Source organism: Athene noctua, chromosome 5 (genome assembly GCF_965140245.1).
Source record: "Athene noctua chromosome 5, bAthNoc1.hap1.1, whole genome shotgun sequence".
NCBI classification, from domain to species: Eukaryota; Metazoa; Chordata; class Aves; order Strigiformes; family Strigidae; genus Athene; species Athene noctua.
Window position 1 is genome coordinate 47,019,953 of NC_134041.1, and position 17,771 is coordinate 47,037,723.

General features: G+C 40.6%; 1 protein-coding gene across 1 annotated transcript in view; it reads left to right on the forward strand.

The window, feature by feature from the left end:
* Positions 1-17,051: 17,051 nt before the first annotated feature.
* WDFY4 (WDFY family member 4) overlaps positions 17,052-17,771 on the forward strand; it is a 145,414-nt gene continuing 144,694 nt past the window's right edge. The window contains exon 1 of the mRNA XM_074908354.1: positions 17,052-17,074. The gene's annotated coding sequence lies outside the window, so the exon portion shown is untranslated. The remainder of the gene's footprint in view (positions 17,075-17,771) is intronic.

The following is a 17,771-nucleotide window of genomic DNA, read 5'->3' on the forward strand; positions in this document are numbered from 1 at the left end:
GCCCCTGGGCGGTTCTTAGCACAACCTCCTTCCTCGCTATCCCCATCTGCCTAGCAGGTCCTCCTGCAGTGTAGAGAAGGGTGTAAATATTTCCCTAGTAATGTACATGCCCTGCAGTATCACCCTGCAGGTCTGTATTGCTGAGTCGCATTGACAAAAAGCGTCTGAGATTGGTAGCTTCCTTCCCTGCCAGAAGATCCATCAGATCTTGGATACTGAATACTGGCCATCAAGTCACATCTGCAATAGTGGAAGAGATTCTCTGATCTTTACAGAGGCTGTGCTTCTCAATATGCAGGTTGCAGCAATGGCTAAGATGTTTTGGAGCTTCAGCTGCTTTATCTGCTGGTGGAACCAGCTGCTTAGAAATGATTGCAAATCTTTGAGTTCTTGGTGGCAGTCTCAGATTTACACACTTGTAAATGAGGCTAGGAGTGGGATCTGGACCGTTGTCTCTGTCCTGAATACACAGGGTCCTGCAGTTATCTCCCTGCTAATCCATTTGTCTTAGCTGGGCTTCACCACATTGAAGAGTAGCTAACTGGTGATCGCTTGGCCGACAGACTTAGCAAGCATACTGAAATTGGATAACCAAGAGCATTGCCAGAGGGAAGTTACGCTTCTGTCTTTCTGCCTGATGTCAGTCCCCAGATCAAAAAGTCATTCCGACCAACCATTTAACAGAACTCTTTCTCCATATTTTTAGCATTTCTTGTCTGCTTTGATGCTGTTTATACACATCATTTTGCAGTTTGAGCAGGAAGCCAAAAGGTGTGTACAGTAAAACATGACAAGAGATAAAGTTAACTGAACTTTTAACCTCAGGGGAAACATAGGATGCTTCATCCTGCTAAGTCACTTCCGATGAAAACTTGATTTCCCCTCTGGGGAAAGACATATATAGGGACCTATATAAATAATTATCATGATCATGGGTAAAATGAAAACATTCAAACAAATAACAGTCAAGTTCCACACTAACTGTTTCGTTAAATAAAAAAAAGTACTTGGTGTAAAAAGAAATACTGAATTAAATCCTGTTTGAAATCTTTTGCTTTGACTTAAACATTTCAGCCCTTCTTAAAACAATTTTCAAAAGAGCAACATCATTTAAATTATTTTTTTAAATGTTGGAAATTTCCTATTTTTTTCCCCAGTTTAAACACAATAATTCAGACCTGAATTTCTCAGATGTACTTTTTGAGGCAAATAAACTGTCAGAGGAAAAAAAAATGCCAGCTGAGAGAAAAAAAAAATGCTGGCTGCAGTCCTTTGCTCTGACAATTTAAAGAAATACTTCCTGAAAGAAACACTGAGAATAGCTCCAATAGAAAGGTAGTCTAGCAAGTGTCTAGAAGGAACCAGATCCTTTGGGAATGTTTAATCCCTGAAGCCTGTGTACTGAACATCTTAGACTGAGCAGGATGATTAGGACAATATATCTCAATGATCTGTATTTACCTTAATTCTCCTGTGAGTTCCACAGCCCCTTTCCATCCCACAGCTAGTTTCTCAGGGTGTGTGTTCCTCAGCTGTACCGACCCCATAGAACCACATCCCACAGGGGCCCTGCCCATGGAGCAGGGCTGGAAATGCACATATCTGTAGCCTAAATCAACTCTTCACCTGCCTGTGTCCCACATCACTGCCAGTTGCCCCTTCAGTGCACATATCTGGCAAGAGGCATTTTCAACATATAACCTTCTATACAAAAAGCCCCTATGTAAAAGGTGACAGAGCTTAGAGTAGTTCATGGTGATGTAGGAGGGAAAAAAGGTTGAGCAATGGCTGATTTAGCTTATTCTCCCTACATCAAGTTTTGTCTGACTCAGATGCTGCTTCCAAACAGCAGGCGTATTGACAACTTTAATTGCTTGTGGAGGACAGTAATTGCAATCTGAAGAGTACCTAATTTAAGTAATCTGAAGTTCATCTGGCAGTTCATCTAGGGACGATTATTTCAGTGCAGTAATTTTATTTAAAGGACTGTAAAGATGTGAAGAATGAAGGAATAATCTGTGAAAGTTTTACTTTCACTGTATTTGCTTCAGGTCTCTCCCTGATTATGCAGTCACATAGTAGAAAAAATGGATACTGGTTTAGCCCATTAGCCCTGTATTTCATTGCTAAATAAAAGCTGGTAAGTACAGGGGTGGTAGAACTGAGGAACATAAGAGATACCGTTCTGTAATACCAGTTCTTCCCTCTCACCTAACAAAGGTATCCTTGAGGGGAGTTCGAAAATACCCTGATTAGAGAATTTAGACAGAAATGCCAGAAAATGCATCTGGGCAGGCTCCCCCGTTTGAGAGCATTTGATATTGTGTGCTGAGTCTCAGACTGAGTCCTTGCATCAGCAATTCTGAGTAATGACTGCCTGCTGCTTCAGAACATGATTCATCTGTGTCCATGCTATTGAAACCTAAGGTTATGACACCAGAAAAATTCTTGCATAAAGGTGCATAAGTAGTTGCAGTGGAGTCAGAGCAAGCAGTAGAGTTACTCTTGTACCTAAGCATGCTCTACAAAAACTGTAGAAACCTATACTGTGGCCCTGAAGTGCATTAATAGCCTAACACCAGCTTCTCCTGACCACCACCCATACCCTCTGCCCATAGGTCCAAGAGCTCTGGTTAATCCCAGGCTTGGGCCTTTACTTCTAGCCTGAGTTACATTGTAGGAATATTGATCTCCAGCTTAGTTATACTGTATAGGTGCTGTATAGGTCTGGACTGTGACCTATGAACTGTTTCCTCAGCTTGACCTTACATCTGCCTTGTTGCTGTGATCTACCTAAGAATTCCTGGATTGTGTCTGATACCAGTAACCTTCAACCAACCTGGTTCTGACTATGAGTTGTAAGTAGTTTTCCTAGCCTGACCCTAGACATGATTCATCATAGTGAATGTGTTTGATGATCTGGACTCCTGATTGAACCTGACCATTGCTTTTAAGTCTCTTCTCCTTACCTCACTCTGTAGGTGCTGTGGAGACTATTCCCTACCCTGCTGTGCTGTCCCTCCCTTTCCCTTAGGGAACAAATGGTCATTGCTCGTCATCCCATTCCAGAGCTAGGCTAAAGGTGGCCCAGTACAGCAGGCTTCTCAGAGAGACCTGGGAAGCTGCTGGGCTGCAGGCAGTAAGACTTTTATGACTGACTGATCTGAGACAAGAGGGACATTCCTGATGGACTGAGATACCAATGTCAAGGTGTGTGTCAGTTTTGGAAACCACTGCTTTCATGGTTCTATGCCTCTGCTTGTCCAAATCCAGAATGGCAGTCTATCATACAGCACTAACCATCTACAAGGCTAGAAAATATAAATCAGCTGACTAACCAAGTACTAGAGAAGCACTACTATTTGTCTCTTGTGTGAATCTAAAAATAAATGTGCTCATTAATTATCTGCTGCCTGTTTGGAATGAGGGAAATATCACAAGTATTTACCATTGATTGCTAAACACACATAATGAAGGAAAGTGATGTGGCCTAGGGATTAGAAAATTTAAGGAGAATGGGGAGGCATGGCCTCCAGCCTTAATACCGACTGATTTCCCACGGCTATAAGAAAGATATTCAGTCCCAAGTCCTACCCACCTCCATGCAGTGTTTTGAGACCTGGGATTGGCAAGTGCTATCTAGATGCAGAAGACGATAATAAGTTAATGCAGTAGGGACACTCACAGGAGAAATGATTCATCTGTTGGCGCCAAGGCTGATGACTGGAGGCTATGAAACATGTCAGGTGCTTGAGATGGAGGAGTGCGTGGGCCAGTGAAGTTGCTGAATATGTGTGGGGGGGATTGAATGGATGTTTCCCCAGGCTGCACACAGAGCATGCTGTCACCGACCAATTATTACACAGCATATCCTTTTTTCCTCCTCCTCATCTTCTGCTTCCATATGCAGGCCAAGGACTTGTTGTAACTAGCTGATTGATATATTTTCTTTACTCATCAGCAAGATGCATCTGGATCAAAGCCCAAGATCTAATCACCCTGGACTTTGGCACCACTGAAATCCAGATCTAGTTTATTTAGATTGCAACTTTGGTTACAATCTGTTCTCATGGGATATAAAATGGAGTTGATGGAAAAGGGTCCAACGAAACAAGAAGGATCATGGTGTGCGTTTTGAGATCAGTAAGTGCAGAAGCATTGCCTCTGCAAGGCAAGCTAGAATAATTATGTATACAAGAACTGTGGGAATTCTGCTGAAGCACAAATTGACAACTTTTCAAGTATCTGATGACCAGAAGGAATTTCAGTGTGATATGACCCCTGCTTCCAGGCTAAGTGATCAAGTTCTAAGCTCATGATGATGATGCCATCTGGTTTTCCAAGCAAAAAGGGCCACTGGTCTTTCAGCTGCCAGTAACCAACAGTTTTATTGGCAGTCTTAGGAAATATAGCAAGAAATACTTGGACCATGAAGAGAAAATTCCCTTATTCTCCTTTTGAGATGGCCTCTCTAGTACCAGATAAGCTGATGATGCAGGATGGAGAAGACTCTGCAGATGTTCTAGAGCAGCTCTGGAAACAAAGTTATGGAAGCTCAAAGGTATTTTTGAGAAAAATGTGAATAGTTCAGGAAAAACTTTAGATCAGGGATTATCTAAGGCCAAGAGATAAGAAATTGAACAATTTCTTCAGATTTGGCTGAAAATTAAGAAAAATGCATAAACCTAATTGTATCTTGGGCTTCCCAGGGATAATGCTTCCCGGAGGAGGCAGTGAATATGCCAAACACATCAAGACTACTAAGAGAGGACAGGATGATGATCTCATGGAATTATATTCAGGAATGAGGGGTAAGGGGGAGACTATAAACAAGAATAATTTTTAATGTTTTGCAGAGTGAAACTAGGCGATTTCTGGGTATCTTTATCATTCTTTTACAGTCACTGTTCCTTCCCATCTAATCACATTCCACAAATAGGTCAGGAGTAATTAATCTTTAGTTTCAGGATGTGAGAGCGTATCTCTAAAGAGCATCTACAGCTTGAGAGAAGGCTGTAAGACAGCCGTCATAGACTTCAGTGGGGCATGAAATTTACCAAGCAGAGATACTGCTGCCAGCCAAAGATTACTTTAATTTTTTTCTTCTCTGCAGTGATGCACATGCACAAAGTGTATCTATATCCCTGCAGGATCTCTCCTACTGTAGCAAATACCTGAAAATCATTTGACTTTATTCAGAAGAGCGCCCCATGATTAGTAAGAATAGGTTTTTTACTTAAATGACCTGCAAAATCATTTTATTGTATCTTATTCTTCATAGTAGATAAAGAAAGCCTGACTTAGTATTTTCTTTCCTTTTTTTTTGTTTATACCTAACAGACATCAAAGATGTTGATGTGCCTATTCTGGTTTTGCTGTAAACAGGGGTCTCTAGCCATGTCAAAGGTGTGTACTACACTAATGAGAAGCAAAATCTTTAACAGAAATTTCTGGCTTTCAAGAAATTATTAGGCAGTACAATTGAAGAGGTGACAAAAGGAAGGCTAGACAGTTCTGATAAAGATTTCCAACTTTGTTTTGTGATGCACCTTCACACACTGGAAGCAAGCAACACTTAGATTATGAATGTGAAAACTTTCTTAAAAACAACAAATCTCTTATAAACCCCAAAATTGTAGACTTCTCTAAGCTTTCTAGTCAGTGAGACAAAGCATGTCCCTAGTTCTTAATTTATTTTGTATATTTCCTGTTCTATACCAGTCTTTGTGGTATCATCCTTATGACACCAATGGCAATGCCAGAAACAAATATTATATGTCCCCTTAAATACCAGGAATTCTCTTGCTATTGCAGTATTCCTAAACGTGTCTGCAAGCAAAATTTTCTTCAATAATGAAGGCAAACATAGGGCTCCTAAGACAGGGTGTCTCCAAGTATTGCATCTCATTTGCCTTTCACAGGGTAAGGAGATAAATTAAATGTAGAATGGATACTAGCTGTATGGAAAACCAGTGCCTATCTTGAGTTTGTGACTACATGATAGCTATATTAATGAGGTAGACAGATATCTTTTTACCTTTGCAATATCTACTAGAGACACCCCAGGGCAGATCAGACATTTTGAATCATTTGTTTCTGCCTCATACAAGATCTAGTAGATATTTTTCAATCTGAAATAAATGGAAATGACACTGCAACTTGTGTCTCCTAGCCAGATAAAATACTGAGTAACTTAAGGTAAATTCAAATAAATTGTTTCTAAATTGTACTTGGCTTGAAATCTGTTTCACGTCTGAATAAAGGCTATTCAGATGGTTGAGGACTAGGGCACATCACCTACAAGGAAGGGTTGAGGGAGACAGACTTTCTTAACCTCGCAAAGAGGCCAGTGGGAGATCTAATAGCAACCCACAACTAGTTAAAGGACAGTGAAGAAAAACACTTCTTCACAGTGACAGATGCTAAAACAAAAAGCAATGCCCCCCAAGTTTCATCTTAGAAACTTAGATTGGAGCCTAGGAAAATTTTTTTCCCCAGAAGGGTGGTGCAGCACTGGGACAGATACCCAGAGAGCAAGTGAGATGTCAGTCTTCAGAGGTCTTCAAGATGTCTAGATTAGTCTGGTTTTGGTGCTAGCCCTGCTCCAACCAGAAGGCTGGCCTAAGTAACCTCCAGAGGCCCCTTCTGTCCAACGTTTTTGTGAGTCTACCTGAAAGCCAGTTTTCTGCTGCTATATCTGTTTGTCCAACAAAATACTACTTTTCTCTCCAACCCTTGTCTCACTATCACCTTTAGATCATCACAGGTCTAACAGAGCTGCTACAGCAAGCAGCCTGTCAAATCAGGGAAATAGCAGCTGAAGGTATTCCTTTCATCATTACTTCTTTCAAATGGATGATTCTTCTCTCAGAAATTATACATTAAATTAATTCTGGTTTTCCTGGAACTTAATTTCTTGATTCCAACACAGAAAAGCATTTAAAGGCTTAACTTAAATGATGAGAGACTACTCACATGCTTCACATCAAAATACATGCTTAACTGACCTGCTGGATCAGAATTTATTGGAGTAGTTCATGTTGTTTGGATTTTGCATTATGTAAGCAAAGCATAGAGCCTCAGACTTCAAAGGAAGCTATATGACCAAGTGCCAGTTAACTCTGCTGTCCAGCCCAGGTCTCTGATTCTAACTGTATTATCTACACAGTTACACCTCCACTTGTAGCTTGACATCAGTCTGCTCTCACTCTGATCTCCCAACAAAGTTTGTCTGTTTGAGTTTCTCTGACATTCCTGGGACAGGTGGGATGTGAAGCCCAGAGACATAACTGATTTTTTCTCCATCTGTTCTTCTGCACCCCCAGACCTTCCCTGCACCTTTGAGAACAGTGACGGCAATACATCCTTCAGTCAGGAGCTGCAGGACCTCATGGAACAGCTGCATTAAAATGCAGTAACCTGGGCAATCACTCATCCTATCTATCATCTCTGGGCCTAGAAGAAATGGGGTCCTTGATTCAGAGAGGAGATACAGAAATGCATTATTTAAAACTTAAATGCTATCTCTGCAGAATGGATTTTTAATTTTTTTTTTTCTCTTTCAGTGGCAGGAACCAAAGAGGAGTGCATGCATATTTTAGACACTGGGGACTGAGGCTGGCATCCTCAGGAACATACCTCCTCCTGCTGTCTCAGGGCAAAATATAGCCATTTAGGCAGATCTGATTCAAAATGAAACTAGGGTGAAAACTGGAGGCTAGGTGAAAAATGAAGGGAGCTAAAAATTTCAAATGTGCTGTTATTTTGACACTGACCCATTTTTATTCTGTTTCAAATAATGAGAGATAAAATAATGAGATTAAAATAAGAGTTGTAATATTAACTTATTCATGTTTTGGAGGCCCAGGTATTATCTGTAGCTCTGCCACTGGCTGACAATGTGGCTCTGGGTATGTCACTTCAATTATTAATGTCACTTTTTCCAGCCTGTGAAATGGAGATTGTAATACTGACCTCTCTGATAAGCTTTTCAAGATGTATGAAAGAAAAATGCCCAATAAAATGGGTTTAATATAAGTAATATTACTTATTAAGCAAAAATGTGACCTGAAAATTTCTTCCTGTAAATATTTTTGGATCAAAATATAACAGAATATGTAAAAAGCATTTTTGTTTTTTAAATAATTATGGAAGCATTTTTGTGGGGGGAAAAATAATTTAGGGATCATAGTCTTTTAAAACCAGCATTCAGTTTAGAGTACATATAATCCTAATAAAAGTGGTCTTCATTTTGGTAATCAGCTTCTCATTTACAAGGCTATCTGTTTCCTGGAAGATGATAAATACTTCTTCCCTTTCCCTGAGCCAGTATTTATATGTGGAGCAGATTTATTTGCACTATCCAACTGTGTATTTATACAAATGTCTTCTCAGATATGATCTCCCGTGGAAGTTGTCCACACGTTGCAGCTGCAATGCAATGAGGCTGCACAGAGATACTTAACTTAAAAATGAGAAATTTCTAGCACCAAAAAACCCCCTATAGTTCTAAATCCTTAGCAAGACAGTCCCTAAGCTTTGTGTCCCTGCAGGGAATTTACAGGTTGGGAAACAAACACGTACTGAAAAGCTCTACATTATTGGATTTACAGAATCAGAACTGCACTGTGCATTAAAGTGGTATGAATAGGACTTTTTTTTGTTGTTTAAAAACAACCAAATAATCCTCTAAAAATTATTAACTCCCCACAAATGACATTAGTCTCAGGATATTCTGGTTTATGTTATGCTTTATTTAGCCTGACAAATATTTTTGTTCAATGTTTAAATGAACATTGTTTTATGTTTTCAAAACAAAACATCAACTAGTTTAATTCTGACAATAATGGAAAAATCTTCTTCTATTAAACATCCCTTATTTTTTTCCTTTGCCACATTTGACCTAATTTACAAGTAATTTGCTTCCCCCCAGAGGTCCATTCTTCATTCACAATCTTTTATCTGCTCCGTTACATGCTGACACCTTTATAATCTGTGCCCCTAGAGTGAGAGAGTCAAAGTACACCAGTGCTTGCCAAGTGGCTTCTCTGCTGGGTGCCCAGCTGAAACCTGGCCATTCCAGAGGCTGGTGGGAGTATGAAAATGTCATCCTGTAAATGCTCAAATTGCTGAAAGTAAATAACCAGGAAAGTAAGTCGTTGTATTTTGTTCCATGACACTCTCCTGTCTCATTATTTAAGATGCACTGAGGAAAAGAAATGGAAGCTGCAATTATAACATTAAAATTATAATAACTGCGTACCTGCAGCGATGTATTTCTGCTGCCTCATAAAACAGCAGACCTTGAAAGCCCTTCTGTCGTACTGCCACCTGGTGACGCTCGGAGAGGAAGGTGCCAACACAAAAGACGCTCAGAATTCTAATATGTTACAGCCGAGACCCACAAATCAGCTATTATCTGGAGGTTGGGGAGAGGCTAAAAGGCTGTAAGATACGATTTCATATTTATGATCTGTATGGAAAAAATAGGTGCGTGGGAAAGGAAGAGCTCTGACTATCTCTGGCAGGAATGCCTGTATTGGGCAAAGGCAGGCTGTTTGAATTTTTCATCTTTATTCTTATCTCATTTGAGCAAAAACATATGAAATAAAAATAGAAAATAGAAGTTAAATGGAAAAGGATAAGAACTTAAATAGAAATAAAAATACCACTAAAGCCTGGCGTGTCTACATTAAGTATTTAGTCATACACTTATCATCTGTGCATTTAGGATGTCTTTTAAGATAGATTCCATCTCTGAGCTACTCTTCCAGTTGTGCAGAATTAAACACAAGCCATGGGACTGGCTTTGACCAAATTTTTTTGTAGTGGTAACTCTGCCAATGGTCTGAACAAAGGTTCTGGTACTAGTTTGTCACTACGTAGTTGGCATGAAGGGGACGAACCTTGCAGATTACATTCTGAATGTATGTTGATCTCAGAATTTTACAAGGTAGGCTCCTTCTTTCAAGTTAGAGGCATCTGCACATTCCTTTAAGCATTATGCAGTGACTGATGCACTGAGATACATTATTTAAGTTTCACCTCATGACTGGTGTCTGTTTTTTAGACAGTTTAACAACTCTTACTACTGAATAAGCATTCTTAGGCCTCCATGTGAATCTTGACATTCACATTTCCCTGCTTACAGAGAGGCAATTCTTTCAGGCAGACAGCTTTAGAGATCCTGTGTCTGAACTGGCATCCTAACACACAACCTTGCAGAAGGAATTTGTTGATTTGTCAGATCTGAGACACTGCTCTCCAGCTCGGGGAAGGTATAGCTGCAAAAGAGACTCCTACCTGACACGTTGCCGTTGCAGAGCCTGTTGCACTTCACCCTTGTGGTGAGCCTCTCTGCAAGGAAACTACTGCATTTTTTTACCAGTTCCTCCTTTACTCCATGTGGTAGCAGCCTCTGGTTCAAATGTGCAAGCTGTGCTTTCAAGTTGTGGTGAATACATTGAGCTCGCAAATGATCACGTAGCCAACGACTAGTTTCTTGTTGCTCTGATTCTTTAACAAAATATTTCTATGTGTTTAGTGCTAGGGTTTAATTTCAAGTCTAATATTACCTCTCTGCTGAGTAGCAGCAGCAATTTTGTCTGTCCTTATAGGTCAAGTTCCTAGCACAAAAGAAAACACTAATGTAGAATGTGGCTATAAATTAAGTAGATATTAAGGCGATATTTCTTATTTACCAGATGACTAGAGTAATCTCAATACCCTAAAAGCAGTCTTTTCCTAGGAAAAAAAGGAAACAACAAAACAGTCCCCAGGGAAGCTACTCAGCTTCAATAATTGTTTTTTAAACCAGAGCAAAACTACTGCTTTCATCAGTTTGTCCCAATTCCTTCTGTCCAGAATTTTGTATGACATGGCAAAAGCTAGCAACCAAATGCAATTGGAGCATTAGTTCAGTAAACAAGGAATTAAAGAGAGGGGAAGATACGTGAGTTCAGTTTAGAGAGCTAGCAGAATATTTGTATAAAAGCCAGGCATGTTCATGATTAGGGTGTAACAGCTCATGAAGCATTTATTAGCTATTTGAAAGTACCTGAGCAGTTATCACGGTGGGAAAGCAGCCATCCTGGATACATGCAAAGCCTCTCTGGGAGCGCAGCTTATAGAAGAGCAAGGTCACAGGAGCAGGAGTTTATAAATAGACTTGGGAGCTGCAAAAGGAAAAATAATAGTAGTTAGTAGGGGGACACATCAGAGATAGAAAAATGTCTACTTGTCTTGCCAGGATTTTGCTTAATTTGTTCAGCTTGAACTTCGGGCTCCCTATTTCCTCTAAAATGACGATGAGAGTTGCTGTAGGCTGTGCAAGCTACACATCATCTTTGCAGAGAGCAAAAAGGTGTGCTAAACAGGAACTAGGACCAATTTCTGAGACTTAAGAAAGTGGTGTTGTCTGCAGAGGTTTTGGTGCTTCTTCAGCAAAGAGTGAGAAGAGTAAATCTTCCAAGAAAATAGCTCTTGGTCAATATGTGTTTATGTAACTGTAGTTTGTGCTTTTGTCTGAGGCTGTGTCCAAGAGTGGCATTTTCTGATAAGTGTAATAAGTCTACCTTTCTGGTTTGCAAGCATTTGTCAAAATTTTCCTGCAGAACTTCTGTATTATGATCCTTTCATTCAACAGCTTTTGAGTTGATCATAAAAACAATTAATTCCTGTGTATCCTGTTACTCTGAAGTACAGGAGGGGGGAAGAAATGATATGCCATATTTTGCATTAGCCTTTCAACTTCCTCAATCTCATTAGAATAGCATGCCTTCCAGTGTGGAGATCATGTGTTCTGTCAAGCTGCCTTAAAAATTTTCCGGCACAACATTTTTCTAGTCAGTAGGTGCCATTTAATCAAAATAGCACCTTTCCAGAGGAACTTTCATATTTGATACTTTTTTTCTTCTGGGGGAAGAAAATCTGTTCATCTGATCAAGATGTTTGGGTCCACAGTTTCAAACAAGAATGTTTTCACTTTTGTTACAAATCAGTTTTTAAATGTGGTTTCTTTTTTCTTGTGTTTTAAGAAGTTGGTATTGTTTTACTAACTCTGGACTAATTTTGGTGGCATTTAGTTATGCACAGAATTTTTTTAAAATGTAGTTTAAAATTACTTAGGGTTTTTCTGTGATTATACAGCCCAGTGCTTTCCCCCTCTCCCTCCCCCAGACTACTTTTAACGGAGCCAAAAAAGATGAGCAAACAGGGTTGGGGTGGGGTGTGAAGCAGCAGACTTACACTTAAGGGTTCATAGGAAACAACTCCAGGATTGCATGGATTGGAAAAGGCTGAATACCACTGCTTCAGTCTGACCTCATACTTTTTAGTTCATTCCTGTTTAAACACAAAAAGCATCAGAAAAAAAAAAATCCCCTTTTGATTTACAGATTTTTATTGGTGGAGGAGTTTTGTTCCAATTTGCAATGAAACGTTTTGAAATGGCAGAATTTCATGTGACAAATTATCCTTAACATGTAACACTGCTACTCATGATCAATCCTTACCAGCACCAAGGGTGCAGGCAGGATGCTGTGAGGCACAGAGGGTGAGTTGCAGACTGCCTGGCCTTGCTCAGGCAAAAACGCCAGGGAATGGAAATGGATCCCTTTCCTCTTGACTCCAGTACTAACACTGCAAACTGTCCTGTCTTTTTACAGCCCATCAGTCACGGTGCCAGAGTAGTCAGTGGTGTAACAAGACCTCCGGATCCAGAGTAAGAGTGCTCAGGTCCAAGGGGTTCTGGCAGTCAATAGGCAGAGAAATGTTGCCTCACAGGTGTGCTGTATGTCTTTACCAGCTACCGGTCTCATCAGCATGAACTCCATTGAATTTAAAGCTGAAGTTTAGTTATTTGTGCAGTTGTGCAAATATGCAAGTCACCTTACAATCTGCATAGTGGGGCCATGCGTCAATACATGCCACCTTATTTTCCTCAGAGGGGGTGGTGCTGCCTGGGGACGGCACACCTGAGGGGTAGAAGGCCTCCTCTTGAGGGCCCTGGCCCAGTTTGGGGCTGCCTGGCAGCAGATGGCTTTTACTTTCCACCTCCCCAGACTCTGCCCTTCAGGGAAAACCCAGCCAAAGAGATAGGGTAGCCTACCCTGACACCCCAGACCTCCCCTGTGTCTGTGCCAGAGGGAGAGGAGCTGAGCTGCTCAAGATCACAGTCCTGCAGTTTTTCACTTTGTAGTCTGCTGCTTTCACTTCTTTGGGAAGATTTGCTGAAAGAGCTGAACGCCTTCTTCGTTGCATATTTCAAGGTTTCCTGAGAAAAATGATGAGTGAAAATGATGGTTAAGCAGATGGTTTAAATTTTTGCATTGCCTTTCTCTGCGGTCTCTCTGTCAGCTTCTGTTCTGCCATTGAAAAGAGGGGAGGAAAATGAAACACAGCCGCTTCCTTTTATGATGTTAAAGAAATTAAAAATTATTTCATGAACTTTTTTTAATCAACATTCTTTTTATCAAGAAGTAAAAAAAAAAAAAGAAGATAGCTGAAAAGAGTGGAAAAAACCTGCAGCTAGCTCAACTTTTGGACACTGCAGTGTTGACAGGGACATGCATTTAGCTGGCTTTTTTTCTAGATTGAAGGTTATGAATGTGTAGCAGAAAAATGTATTGTCTCAGCAAAATCAGCTGCATTTTTTTTCTTATGTCTACAAAGAGAGAAACTTGCTGAAGGGAGAAATACAGACTTTTCTGCAAAGCTCCATCCCATTTGGGTTTGCAGTTGGGCTGAACTATCAGCCCCTCAGGTAATGGCAGCTGTGGAGCAATTGCCAGAGGACATGTTTGCTCTTGGTGTAACCAGTCAGGCCATTTGCTGAATCCATTGAAACTGAACTGTACTGCAAGCTGGTTTTCTGGAGAAACCTGCAGTAGCTGACCTCCAGCCTCAAGCTGGATAAGTGCTGTGCTTCTAGCTGTTCTGGACCACTAGGGTTACGAAGATACCTCAGTGTGGGTGGTATCATTAATGAAAAGGCATGAAAAAGGGTTTTTCCGCTTGTGTGTGGAGGTTGGAGTGACAAAGAAGAGAGGTTTAATAAGAATCAACATAAGGGATATTATTTGATGATGTGAGACAGGTGGACTTTGTAGTTATCTTCAGATCCTTGTCTCAGGAAGCCACTGTATATCTGGCTTGGGCAGGACATCCCATCTTCACTGGGCCGTGCATGATCTACTTAAGAGTGCTGCCCCTATCAGATAGCAGTTTCCAGCTGGTGTTGGTAGAGCTGGCTCCTGGGTTGAGAAGGTTATTAATGCTCTTTCTAGAAACCTTAAACCAAGTTAAGGGTTCTTTGGAACAAGATGCCCTGCACATAGACACAAATGGAAGTATGTGGGAAACATGCTTTTTTTTTTTTTTTTTCCGTGAGATTGGGAGGAAGAAGGATGAAGAAGGGAAGGATTTTTCTCTCCATTTTTGTAGATGAAGGTGCAGTGCAGTGGTTTGTTAATATAAACAGCCCAAACTGACAAAGGGTGTTGTGGCACTGTCTCCTACTACATTAACTATTAGCTTGTCTTTACCTCTTGAGTTATTTCTGCTACAGATAATTTGGTTACAGCTGTTTTGCTCCAGTGAAGCAGAGATTAAGTGGGAGGGTGTGTTGAAACTCTGGACTTTCAACCCCATCAGCAGTTAGTGCAGAATAAAAAAGAGAAATGGTGCTTCCTCTGCTGTGTGGATTACAAATCTACTAATGAGTATGTGGTTGCTTGAGTCCTGACAGCATCTAGTGAGGGGGTCACCACTACATAGGGAAGGCTCCGTGGAAATAAACCTCTCTGATCAAACAGCATGGAGGGGCTGCTGCAAATGACCTTCTCTTTTGTGGTTTTAAACTGGCACTAAAAGGGAGGAAATGGAGCACATTTAGGCTTGTTTCTGAGTTAGGAAGGGGAAAACAATGATGTTCTCTCTAGGTTGGTATTAATACTCCTTTCTGTGTCTCGGTGTCTTGTGCTTCTGCCATTCATCTCACCACTGTGGTTTTGGCTAGATTGCAACTGAGAAGGTATCAGCTAATATATGAACGGCCTAAGGCAGAAGAGTAGTGGATGTGTTGGCACAGCCTTTTACAGGCTGTGTGAACATGCTCAGCCTATGCTCAGAGCTGCCCAGAGGCCTGATAGCCATGTCAGTGCAGCACTGAGCTCAGCCAGACCTATGTGTGTCTCAATGGGGATCACTGAAGTGGCCAGATACGACATTTAACTGGAGTTGCCTTGGATGTGGGTAGCTCAGTGCAACCTTGCATCTGCTTGGAAAACACCCTGTAGATTATACTTAGTTTAGCTAATGCTTCAGTTTAACACTACTGTCTGTACAGGCTGGAGCAGAGCATTTTGCTCGGGATCTAAGGTATATTTCTGTTTGCAGCAAATCTACAGATCTGCTTAATTTGTGGTATAATCTGTAAAGGGATGAACTAAACCCATGATTTTGCTGCTGCCTCTATTTATATTTCTTTCAATAAATACATTTTCACAGTAAGGGGTAAGAACAACCTTTGAGACTGTTCTGTGCCAGAAACATCGCTTCATTGAGAGAGGTCCCTGCAGTGTATAGGCAATCGCTGTCCTGTCTTATTACTTAACCCCATTGAACAGTGAAATCAGTCCCTTCGACTTGCTGCTTCTACCTTCAGAAACATCAGGAGCCTCCAGTCTGGATACTGCCCTAGCTTAGCTAGAGAAGAGAGTTAGTTTTCCTCTGAATACTTCTTCAGGCATCCGAGTGAAGTAGATGTTAACAAAAAAGAGATGGCTTTAACCTCCTAGGGTAAAATCCCCTCAGGTTTCAGTCACTGTAAGGCCATGATCCCACTGATTCTCAAGGTCACAATAAAATTCTTGGGGAGAAGGAATTTAGGAAACACTTGAATTTCCTGTGTAAATCTGCTTAAACTCCACCTCTCCTTAAAAAACAATTATAAATTCTTTCAGATGTGATATTAGGGAGAACAAAAAAGCAGCTAGACAACTGAAAAGTAATCTTCCCCCAACCCTGTAGCTAATCTAGGCTCCTTTATGTTGTCAGTGAGTTTATAGTGCTTGTTTGCCTCTTGATCTGAGTAGCTGCCTTGACCATTTTAGTGGAGAGGTCAAGGCATTAGAATTCACCTCAGCATTCAAATGTATTTATTTTAAGGGTACTGCATTTGAGGAAGGACTCAATCTGTTGCCTGTCCTTTAGGCGCAGGTTGCACAGAAAGCATGAGCTTTGTGGTGCTGTATTCCTGTAGTAATTTGATAAGCCCTAAATTTAAAAACAAAATGAAACACACACACACACACCCCTCTTCTTGGTGACTGTGGTATGGGGGGACATACCTGGTTCCTCTCCACCCAGGGAGTGGAGATGCAGTGCCTACCAGGTTTGTGCATAAGCTGAATTGTTCTAAATTGCTTTGGGAGCTTGGCAGATCTGAGCATGTGGTTGGTTCACTTGCTCTTCACTTCTGCTTTCCTCAGGAAATAAGTGCAGCAGCTAATCAGGTGATTCACAGTGGAAAGTTTAAAGAGCAGAGTGGGAGCTGCTGCATACACCAAGATGTCTAGTAGGACAGAAGCAGTAATGTTAGTTTCTCTGGAAGTGGTTATTGACTGCAACAGGAGCTGCAGAGTCTAGGAGCCCAGGTATGTCAAGAGATTTGCTGTGAAAGCAAAAGATTGCTGAAGGAAATTGCAGTATTATCTGCAACTGTTTTGTTGTGGTGGGATTGTATTCAAACAGCAAAGGTTTCAGTTAAGGTTCACCCTAAACTGCAGTACAAGGGGGAAAAAAGATCAGTGATTTGCTTGTATCGTTTAATCTAGGATTAATAATAGGATTGCAAGATGCAAGGGGTATATCTGTTGCTGCTACTAGTGGAGACTTAGATTTGGTTTAACTACATGTCCTTATCTATTGAGCTGTTGTTTTGAAATTATCAGAATTGCCCTGGACTTGTTCCTTTGAGTTTTCTACAACTATGTTGTCCATGACGGACCAGAAGCATTCTTTTGCTCTTGAGATGGTGGCATTGCTTCAGTTCTAGGAGGACCACATCTCAAAAGCAAGTATACCCAATATCTCTGCTTCTCTCTTGGCTGCAGTATACCAGTCAGAGAAGAAACTGTTCCAAATGAGATATTTAGAAGCTACTTTTTAAAACAGAAAAAATGAAGAGTGTGTACATGAGGGAGATCCTAAGTCAGGTTTATAGCTACTTTTGGATTGCATGGATATGCTCTTCAAACAAAAAAAGTAAAAAAAAATGAAGTGTTTGAAACTGAATTAATGATTTGTGAGACTGTATTGCAGAAATTATTTGTCCAACTTAGTTCTACTCAAAAAGTAAAAATATGCTTGAACAAATGAAGTCCTAGTGTAAATGAATGCAACTCCTTTGGTAGTAACGGTGTCACACCTTCTTGAAACGTGCTGAAATGATACTTATATTGCTGAAGAAGTATGGGCTGCATCCTACTGAAATGGGACTTGTTCTCTGAACAGTATTCAACCTTCTCTAAGCTGATGGGTTTTTTAAAATCCCTCTGTTACTTGTACTTTGTCAGCTATTTCTATTTCAAGGCACCGGTCATGTTAGGCTCCTATTGTATAAAGCGCTGTACCAATTAAATGGACCTGGCAAGGATGGGTAGGATATTGAATTTTGCAACTTGTTTTATTTCATTGCAGCCCTGGTATTTGAGAAGATAGTGATATCAAAGAGTAAATCTTTTTGGTGATATTTTTAGGTTTGCCTCATG